The sequence below is a fragment of the Prionailurus bengalensis genome, chromosome B4 (assembly GCF_016509475.1).
Source record: "Prionailurus bengalensis isolate Pbe53 chromosome B4, Fcat_Pben_1.1_paternal_pri, whole genome shotgun sequence".
NCBI lineage: Eukaryota > Metazoa > Chordata > Mammalia > Carnivora > Felidae > Prionailurus > Prionailurus bengalensis.
The window spans coordinates 55,090,088-55,099,758 of record NC_057358.1 but is presented as its reverse complement, the minus strand read 5'-3'; the positions used below and the strand labels follow the sequence as shown (position 1 = coordinate 55,099,758).

Sequence of the window (9,671 nt, the reverse complement as noted above, 5' to 3'; positions counted from 1 at the left end):
TTTATTATTTAAGGGCATTTCAACTTCCACACAAGATCATGTTATTTACCATTGCTTGCCAAATGGACATCTTCCCAGCCCCCCCCCCCTTTTTTTTTAAAATTTATTTATTTTGAGAGACAGTACATGTGCAGGGCAGGGAGACAGAGAATCCCAATCAGGCCCCACACAATTAGTGCAGAGTCTGACACGGGGCTGAAACTCAGGAACTGTGAGATCATGTCCTGAGCTAAAAACCAAGAGTCAGATGCTTAACCGAGCAAGCCACCCAGGTGTCCCTTCCCACCTTTTTGGCACTAGGGAACTATGACTCTAGCATGCTTATTTGTCATAGTAAATACAGTGGAAATTTTAGCCATCACTTTTAACTTAGAGCCATTGATTGATTCACTTCTCGAATAACATTAGTCAGAAGAATGGTGACCAGTAGAAAGGAGGTGGAGGAGGAAAGAGGAGGAGAGGGAGGAAAATCAAGGGAGAAGAAAAGGGGGAGAAATTAATAAATGGGTTGTTACTGCCATCTGGTGGCAAGGATGCAAAAATACAGGAGAAAACATTCTGAGCCATCAAAATAGAATATTTGGGAAAAGCATTGCTCTAATAAAATGTCCAAACATGTCGAATTCTAAAATGACTAGCAGATGTTCTATGTTAATTATTTAACCCAGATCAGTTGGAATTTGAGCTCACTTTTTTCCTCAATATCTGGGAACGCAAAGGTATTCTGAGTTTTCAGGCCTAAAGTCTAAGAACCATAGAAAAGGTGTAATGATCATTATGTCCATTTCACCTCCCCATGAGACTCTGCCCCAAAACTTTTAATCCTGGAGAACAAAAAGGTGACAGATATACTATTTTATGGGTGTAGCTTTCAAAGGGGACATCTCAATACCTATCTACATCTATCAGGTTCTTACGTTTCCCAGGAAGTTATCAATGGGATAAAATCAAGCAAAATTCAGTATACCAGGAGCACCTGGGTGGCTAAGTCTTAAGCATCTGACTTTGGCTCAAGTCATGATCTCACGGTTTGTGAGCTTGAGCCCCACTTCAAGGTGAGTCCCGCTTTACTCTCTCTCTCTCTCTCCCCATGTCTCTCTGCCCCTCGCTCACTTATGCGCGCTCTCTCTCTCAAAATAATAATCATAATCATAAAATAAATAAGTTAAAAAAATTCAGGACAGCATTGTTTGAATGGTAAACTTGCAGGGGGATTCCACAGTCACTGCTATCATAGCTAAACTTTCAAAGCCTCCATCATACACCAAGCAATGTGATCTCCCACTTCACAGAGTGCTAGACTCTATACAGGAAATCAAACTTTCATTGTATAAATGCATAGCTTGTTTCTTTCTGCTTTCTTTTCTTTCCACCTATATTTCTTTCCACCCCATCCCAGGCAACTACCTGGGTCCTTGCCAAACTTCAAAACTGACCACCTTGAAAATGCTTCAAAGATTATCTACACGTGGTTCTGATCACTAAAATCATTTTGTTTTTTTATGCATCAGGCACTGTTTCAAACATTTTTACATATATTGTTATTATTTCCAAATCCAGAAAAACTTGAGGAATTATATAATAATTGTAATTTGTATAACTAATTTGTGTATACAATAGCACATTTGCATTTAATAATAACAGTATATATAGGTATGCTCAGACCATATATGTATACAGGTATATATGTATACATGTACATATGTGTGCGTATACATATATATATTCTTATATCACTTTCCTGTGTACTTGGATCCATTTCCATCAACAGGGCATGAATGATTAGAAGTAATACCAGACATTTCCTTTTAGCAGCTCCAGAGAGCCCACATTAGCAAGTGGTATGGTCTCTTGACGAAGACTATGGATTCTTAACTCAATCAACATTCTACCACATTATCAGCTGTACAGTATTGGAAAAGATGCTTGGGGCATCTGGGTGGCTCAATCAGTTAAGCATCTGACTCTTGACTGCAGCTCAGAACTTGATCGCAGTTTTGTGAGTTCAAGTCCCACGGTGGGCTCTGTGCTGGGAGTGAAGCTTACTTAAAAATAAAAATATAGGGGCGCCTGGGTGGCTCAGTTGGTTGAGCATCCGACTTCGGCTCAGGTCATGATCTCACAGTTCGTGGGTTCGAGCCCCACATCGGGCTCTGTGCTGACAGCTCAGAGCCCGGAGCCTGCTTCCAATTCTGTGTCTCCCTCTCTCTCTGCCCCTCCCCCTCCCCCACTCACACTCTGTCTCTCTCTCCTTCAAAAATAAATAAACATCAAAAAAAATTTTTTTTAAATATATAAATAGATAAATAAAAAGATGCTTGACACTAGACCCTCAGTTTTGTAACTCCAAAACATTGATAGGCCTTTTTGAAAATGAGGTGAAACATCCATGAAAAGAGCTTAACTAACATTATGTCCATTACATGTTTATCAGTAAAGGTTAGTTTTTATTATTTATGTTTGTTCTACACACTGGAGAGTCGAGTCAGATTGTTGCTTCACTTTTTATTATTTATGTTTGTTCTACACACTGGAGAGTCGAGTCAGATTGTTGCTTCACTGTTTTCAGTGATAGTCATGCTTTCATGAAAGGAAAGAAAAGAGCACTTCCTTATCCTTAGAATATAATACTGGATGACTCTGAATGGCAAGTCCAAAATAATAGGACAAGGCTCTTTATATGGGCTATACATCATGTGAGATCTAGATAGAGCATCTTTAGATACTGGAAAATGCAGAGAGCACCATCTCTTAGGTTTTCCAAGTTGGCAAGGACCACATGGAAAGTTCTACATGTGAAAATGGCAGTTTTGTCAGTTTTGTCCTGGAGGCCCACCAAAGACTGTCACGTTCCCTGTCCGTCTCCTGTAAGTCACAGTAATTAATTCAACTCCTCTCAACACTGGCTTTTTCTGACTTTTCCCTGACATACAAACATAAAAAGGAATTGCAGCACAAAAACTATCGAGCCACATAAATCCCAGAAATTATACTCAGATTAAAGTTTATACTTTGTTTTCTAGTTTTTGTCAGGGAAGTAGAATAACAATCACTGAGAACATTCTTATATTTCTGGAAAAATAATTTTAATGTTTTTTTTTTTTTTGAAAACAGCAATTATCCCTCATCTTAGGAAATGACAAAAGTATTCCCAAATTACTGTTTAAAGGATGATATTTTATAAAAGCTGAATATAGTGTGGGGGGGTGTATTTAAAGGTGATATCGTTTTGGGGTACCTTGGTGACTCAGTCAGTTAAGCATTCAACTCTTGATTTCAGCTCAGGTCATGATGTCATGGTTCACGAGTTCAAGCCCTGCATCAGAACTCTCTCTTTCTCTCTGCCCCTACCTGACTCATGCTCTCTCTCTCTCTCTCTCTCAAAATAAATAAATAAACTTTAAAAATAAATAAGGGGCATTAAAAAATAAAGTAATATCATTTATTAACCTACTATTGCACTGCCATGGGCACTAATGCCTTGAGAAGCCCATCCTTCCCATGACCATGGCAATTGTTACACACCTCAGGCACTACCCATTGAGATTAGGAAAAAAACAAAAATCTTTTAACCTTTAATCCAGAAAGCTTACTTTTAGAAACAAATACCAAAGATACACTATCAAAAACAAAAACAAAAAAAAATGTATTTGCCAGGATTATTCATTACAACATCGTTTGTAATATCAAAATACTAGAAACAAGTCAAATGTCCAACAAAATGGGACTAGTTGTTTAAATAATATATCTTCACATAATGGAGTACTCTGTTGAGTGAAAAAAAGAGTGAGAAATATCTCCATGCATTTCTATGGATTATGCAAGTAATATGATCGAACAAGAACAATTGAATTAGAGAAAAACCTAGAGTACATTATTTAAAAACAGGATATATACGTGTGTGTGCATGTGTATTTAAGTATATATATTCATTTATATGTATATATATATTCATATATATATGCTTAAATTTTTTTTTAATTTGAGTATAGTTGACATACAATGTTATATTAGTTTCAGGTGTACAACAGTGATTCAACTCTCTATACATTATGCTATACTCACCACAAGTGGAACTACTGTCTTACACATACATACTTATATTAAAACACCAGTAGAAAAATGAATCACAAAAATCTTTAAATACTTACCACTAGGCTATACAATATGGAATATAGGGTGGAAAAAAAAAACAGGAATAGAAGCTAGTCTTCTTTAAATATAGCTTATTCTGGAGTGCCTGGCTGGCTCATCAGTAGAGCATATGACTCTTGATCTCAGGGTTATGAGTTCAAGCCCCACATTGGACCTACAGCTTACTTTAAAAAAGATAAATAGGAGCGCCTGGGTGGCTCAGTCGGTTAAGCGGCTGACTTCGGCTCAGGTCATGATCTCGCGGTCCGTGAGTTCGAGCCCCGCATCGGGCTCTGTGCAGGACAGCTTGGAGCCTAGAGCCTGTTTCAGATTCTGTGTCTCCCTCTCTCTGACCCTCCCCTGTTCATGCTCTGTCTCTCCCTGTCTCAAAAATAAATAAAACGTTAAAAAAAAAAAAGATAAATAAAGACCTCTCCTCTACCATCCAAGATGCCAAAGGAAACAAGGCTAGGGGGAAGAAGACAGCCTTGGTCCCTGCTGTCTGAAGAAGCAGGAGGCCAAGAAAGTGATCAATCCCCTATTTGAGAAAAGGCCTAAGAATTTTGGCATTGGTCAGGACATCTAGCCCAAAAGAGACCTCACCCACTTTGTCCAATGAATCCACTGCATCCAGCTACAGTGACAAAGGACTCTTCTCTATATATGTCTAAAAGTGCCTCCCACGATTAACCAGTTCCCCCAGGCCTTGGAATGCAAAACAGGTACTCAGCTGCTTAAGCTAGTTCACAATACAGACCAGAGATAAAACAAGAGAAGAAGCAGAGAGTGCTGACCTGGGCTGTGAAGAAAGCTACCATCTGTCCTCTGAGCTGGGGTTAATACTGTCACCACCTTGATGGAAAACAAGAAGGCTCAGCTGGTAGTGATTGCACATGATGTGGATCCCATTAAGCTGTGTGTCTTCGTGCCTGCCCTGTGTGGTAAGATGGGGGATCCCTACTGCATCATCAAGAGAAAGACCAGGTTGGGGCCTCGCATCCAAGGAAGACCTGCACCACTGTTGTCTTCACACAGGTTAACCCGGAAGACAAAGGAGCTCAGGCTAAGCTGGTAGAAGCTATCAGGACCAATTACAATGACAGATCTGATAAGATCTGCCATCACTGGGGAGGCAACATGCTGGGTCCAAAGTTTATGGTTTGCATTGCCAAGTTGGAAAAGGCAAAGGCTGAAGAACTACCCACAAAACTGGGCTAATTGTGTGCTGTTGAGTTTTCTGTACATAAAAGTTAATTTAAAAGTTCTCTTTTAAAAAAAAGTAAATTAAATTAATACAGTATAGCTTATTCTATTAACTTGAGTTGGGAACCATGTGAATTCTTTAATTTAAATATTTTAGGGGCACCTGGGTGGCTCAGTCAGTTAAGCTGACTTTGGCTCAGGTCACGATCTCATGAGTTCATGAACTTGAGTTCTGCATAGGTTGAACTCGAGCTCTGCTTTGGGTGTGAAGCTGGTGCTTTACCAGCGGGAGGTCCTGCTCCCTCCACCATGGCTGCCCCAGCTGAGGAGAAGTGGAAGCAAAGAAAAAAATAGTCAGAGAAGTCTATGATGACATGTACTTTGGTCTTTTTGAATTAACCTCTCTGTAACTTGTTATATAAAAAGCTGAATTCTTTAAAAAAAAAAAAAAGGATTTAAAGGATTCTCTAAATCTGTCCTCTCGAGAAATGATGACCAGCACAATAGCAGGTGTACCCTTAGTGCCCAGATTGTGGTCTCTAAACATTATTTTCCACTAGATGGAACCTGAGCTTCTTGGGGAAATGGCTTGTTCCAGATCTGGAGCAAGAAATTTACAAAATAATCTTGAACTATCTTGTGGGATCAGAAAGCAAGAAACACTGCCAAGATCATTTCCAAAGGACTTATAAGGCAACTTGAAAAATGTTCCACAGCCTCAACATTGGACAATTAGAACATCAATAAGAATGATAAATGCAGTCTCGTAAAATAAGTATAATTCATGGCTTAAAAATGATACTCAATGAAGCAAACAAGCAAACTCATTGGCCATCTTTGGAGAATGATAGGGAATAAAGTTATTTTGAAAATGAGTTATCAAAGGGAAGGAATCAAACTTTATCTTGCTCTTTCTATATAAATTATCCTTCATAGTAACTAAGTGGTTAATGAGGCTAAGTTTCTCTAGATAGAAATATTCCAGTTAATTTAAAAAGAGGAATGGTGGAATAGTGATATTCTAAGATCACTCTTTTGCAAACTCTAATGAGTTAATGGATTTAGACCATGGTTAATAACGACTTCTAAAATACCCAAAAGAGAATCAACTGGTAATAGATGCCCTCTGAGGTAAGTGCACAAAATTTACCAAATATTCTCACCTGAGAAATTAAACCCAAATCTCATCAAGAGTCTAAATCTAACTACCAAATTACTGAAACTACAGAAATATACAAAATAATACCACAGATTTACAATCAGCAAAATGTAGTTTCCTCAAAAACTAAATTACAAGAAGGGAAAAAAAGTAATGGACCCCTGCAGATTAAAAAAAAAAAATTGAGAGAGATATTAGCCAATTACAGTGTATGAGTCTTACTTAGAACGTTGTTCAAACCAAAACAATTTTGAAAGGCACCTGGCTAGCTCAGTCTGTAGACCATGTGACTCTTGATCTCTGGGTCATAAGTTCAAGCCCCATGTTGGGTATAGAGCTTACTTTAAAAAAAATTTTTTTTGAAATAAATTGACACAATGGGGAAAATGTGAACACTGATGTTATTAATGGATACTTGTTAATATTTCAGGTGTGATAATGGTATTGGGGTTATGTCAAGAAGAGTGCCTATCTTTCAATAATACTGAAATATTTGTAAATAAAACTGTATCTAGATATTGCTATAATATTTCTGGTGCATTGGAGGAGAGCAAGTAGGGATATAAAGGGAAAAGGTTTGAGCATGAATTGGTAATTGCAACTGGTAGTGGGTATTTGGGAAATAGCTATACAGCTCTATCTCGTTTTGTACATACTTGAAATTGTCTTTTTTTCCAACGTTTATTTATTTTTGGGACAGAGAGAGACAGAGCATGAATGGGGGAGGGGCAGAGAGAGAGGGAGACACAGAATCGGAAACAGGCTCCAGGCTCTGAGCCATCAGCCCAGAGCCCGACGCGGGGCTCGAACTCACGGACCGCGAGATCGTGACCTGGCTGAAGTCGGACGCTTAACCGACTGCGCCACCCAGGCGCCCCATACTTGAAATTTTCTATAAAAAAAAAAATGAAAATGAAATCTGAACTCTTACCATTAGCCACCAAGGACTTGTATAAGCTGATCCATGCCCATTTTTCCAGTGTCATCTCACTACTCATTCCTAACTCATTTTGTGCCAGCGTCTCTGACCTTATTTCTTTTCTGTAAATACATCACACTCTTTGTCCAGAGAGAATGAAGCAGAGGAAATATTTGAACAGATGATGGCAGTAAATGTCCCCAAAATTATGAAAGATTTTAACATAGACATAACTAAAGGAAGCAATAATTTTCCATTTGTCCTTTTTCTACTAATTTCTATTATTCTAGGCCTGTGGCAGGCCCTCTATTCCATGGAGATTATGCACCCCAAGGCCAACTTAAATCAACAGTTGACCACAGTGTTGAGTTTCAAACAAGAAAATCTCCTCAGTCCTACCCTGACTAATATGTGCACCCTCTGAGTGACCCCAGACACCAGCATTAACAAGCACCAGGGTTGAGGTTCATAGCCATTATAGGTGATGCCTTTAAAGCTAGGATATACCAGGATGATGGATGAATAATAGCTCTTTCTCATTTAACTCGTCATGGAAACGAGAATGGAATATAATGCTAACAAAATTTTAGAGGTCTTCTAAAGGCACTGTGTTCTCCAATGGTTTTTATTGCCAAGCAATCGAGCTGAGGTAGACTGATGGAGGAGGCTGGCTTCAGCGGGGCTATCTGAGATACTCAAGGGTGAAGAGGCAAGAGTGCTTCAATCAAGTAGAAAAGGACAAACAAGTGGGAATGGGGAGAACAACTGCAAATTTGGGATATTATTTGTCCCCAAGGAGTCCTTTAGAATGACACAAACCAAATTCTACTTCTGTGTTCAGGGCCAGTTGTAGAAATCTGGCCATAAGATAAACAGGGTAAGACAAAGGGCACATTGCAACAGGAAGGTGGATGAACACGGTTAGTTATATAATTCTGCAGCTGCTCCACACACCTTGGCAGGAGCTGATAGTTCCAAAACCCAAGAATAGCTCTGCATGTGATCTGTGGCTGGGAAGGAGAATGTACCAGGCATGCTGGGGAGAGCACTCTTAGAAAAGTGATGAGTTAGGAAATCATTTCCCCTGTTAGAATGAGGTCAGAGAACCTTAGAGTGAAGAGATGTGAGGATGCAGAGACCAACAATGGCCACCATTGTGCTGCGTTAAAAAGGCAAGGGTTGGGCGCCTAGCTGGCTCAGTCAGAAGAGCATGTGACTCTTGATCTTGGGGTCATGAATTCAAGCTCCACGTTGGGTGTAGAGATTACTAAAAAAATAAATAAATAAACTTTAAAAAATTCTAAAAAGGCAGGGGGCTGTTAACCCCATACACCATTCATCTCATTTACCCAAAAAACTACATTCTTGTTTGCCAATCCCTGTACTTGTCACAGGGGTCACAATGCTGAAAAAAATAGGCATGGTTTCTGTTCATAGACAGGGTTGTCTGTATCATTAGGTCGGTTGTGCAGAGATGTTCACTGAAAGGCCGGGAAAAAGATTTTCCTAGCTTCTTTCACCAACAATTTTGCTCCTCAAACCCCCGTGAACCATATATCAAAGTTGACCGAATCCATAAAAGATTGGTGTACAAGACAAGGTTCTCCAGAGGCCAGAACTTGAGTTTACCCTTAAGAATTTGTGGTATTATGGGGACGAAAAAAGTTAAATCCTCAAAAACTTAGTTCTCTAAACAGACAAAATAGCTCAATAAAACCCCCCTTATCCACTTTGCCGTCACTATGGTAGTCACTTTAACTGAGAGATGGACAAGTCAAGGTTCGCATCATCTGTTTCTATTTTGTCTAGGGTAGAAGATCGTTTATATTATGAGAAAATGGCAATATCAAAGCATGAATTCCATTAAGTCTGCTTTATTCCATACATATAAATTAGGGCATATAAAGTAAGTTGGCTCATAGAAACTGAGAAGCTTTATCTGTGCAAAACTGGCATCAAAATTAAAGGAACTTTTAAAAATAGCCCCACTTAACAAAAAGGCACAATTCCAGGTACTATGAAATGATCAGATTATGAATGCTATACCAGAACATACCCTTTTTAAAAGTCATCTTTTTTAAAATTAATGAATAATCAAGTTACTAAAACAGAAGAGAGACTTTTAAAATATAAAACTATGAAAATATACAATTATGTGTTATCTAAACACATATATTTTTATTGTATAACTTTTATTTTTTGAATAGGTAATAAATGTCCTTTGTTAAAAAAAAGTGAATAGTAGAAAAGTGAGTG

At 38.6% G+C, this 9,671-nt stretch overlaps 1 pseudogene; it reads left to right on the top strand.

Moving 5' to 3' along the window:
• The first annotated feature begins 2,779 nt into the window (after window positions 1–2,779).
• On the top strand, window positions 2,780–5,352 carry LOC122473593 (annotated as a pseudogene).
• The last annotated feature ends 4,319 nt before the right edge of the window (window positions 5,353–9,671 follow it).